Below are 1,477 nucleotides of genomic sequence, written 5' to 3'. Positions count from 1 at the left end.
CCCTTGGATTTGGATCCAGCAGCGTGTGTCACGTTCTACACCCACACAGTCGGCGGCCGCTGTCTCCGGACGCTCCTCCAGGATCGGCTGCAAGCGTTGGCAAAGGCCCCTCCCCAAAGTGGCTTAGGGGGTACGTCCCACACACCGCGCCATGTGCCGAGAATCCCAGACGACGACTCTGACGACTCTGACCAAAGACCAAGCTTCCCACCCGACGGACAAGGCCAGTACTTCGATGGCAGCTGCTGGTCTCGGTGATGCGCCACCTGCCGACACTACAACTCCCAAGTCGGCCCGTAGGTCGCTATTCGGTCCGAAGGCGTGGAAGCAAGCGGTCCAGAAGAAGCGCAAGAAGACTCGTCCTCACTCTCCCGCCAAGTCGCCCCGACGTCATATGAAGACTCGGTCCAAGTCTCTACCGTCTTCTCCAAGCTCATGGTCGCCACCTTCTACACCTGCGTCTTCTTCCACTCCCTCCGTGGTCGACCTCAGCGGCGACCCGAGTGACGTAGACATGGTGGATGCTATTCCAAGCAGTGTCTCATCGGTTCAGGAAGCTGCCACCGAGTCTTCGGGTAAAGACGTGGACCCTGGGGACCACGACGATGTTCCCGGTCTTCCCGACGCGCCTTCGCCCCCGCCTCAGGGTCCTCCCGATGTGGCCAAGTCCCCAGCTTCAACGATTTCTCCTTCTCCAGCCGACATACGTGCCGCTGAAGAAGATCTGCGTGAGGCCGATCAATTTCGACTCATGTTCGGCTCAAGTTATGAAGGTGAAGAGTCGGACCACACTGTCTCGCAAGGCAAGTCTGCTTCGTCGTCTGTTGCGATGTCCAAGACAGTTGAAGTCTCGGGAGTGGTTTCAACCGCAGGGCTAGCCCCTGTTGAAGCTGCTCCACCAGCCTCCGCGCCTTCAAAGCCGGCCCCGACTATTCCGAAAGCTGTCGTACCAAGCGTGTCTTCGCCCGACTTTTCGATGGAGATTGATGACGATGGAAACGCTGATGACGATCGTGGAGATGACGTGGATGACAATGAATCTTCGGTGGATGACTCTCCTGATAACCCCAGTGGTGGCGGTGATGTTCCGCCACCTACCGATCATTCAAGCACCCTCGATGACGAAGACGTCGAAGATTCCGACGGCAACTGGAGCAATCTTGGACCTGCTCGACCTCCGACTCCACCTCGGCCAAATCCTTCGCCGATGGTTACTTCTCCAATCATAGTCGGCGGTCCGCCTCCTTCGTCACCGGCAAGTCACCAAGCACCACCACCTTCACCTCCTGTTCCGGTGTCTCCTCGTCCGTCTTCTTGGACTCTCGATGCTGGACCTGGGCGCACGATCACGGCCACCTACACTTCGGTGCCGCGTCGTGGTGGTGCACCGTCGGTTGAGCCGTTGCCTCACCGAGTGTTGCCTGGTGCTCGCCTCAACGGTGCCGTCTTCGTCCACCTTGCCACCGTGGGTTCTGAA

The sequence above is a fragment of the Phytophthora infestans genome, genomic scaffold (assembly GCF_000142945.1).
Source record: "Phytophthora infestans T30-4 supercont1.14 genomic scaffold, whole genome shotgun sequence".
NCBI lineage: Eukaryota > Oomycota > Peronosporomycetes > Peronosporales > Peronosporaceae > Phytophthora > Phytophthora infestans.
This window is presented reverse-complemented; position numbering follows the sequence as displayed.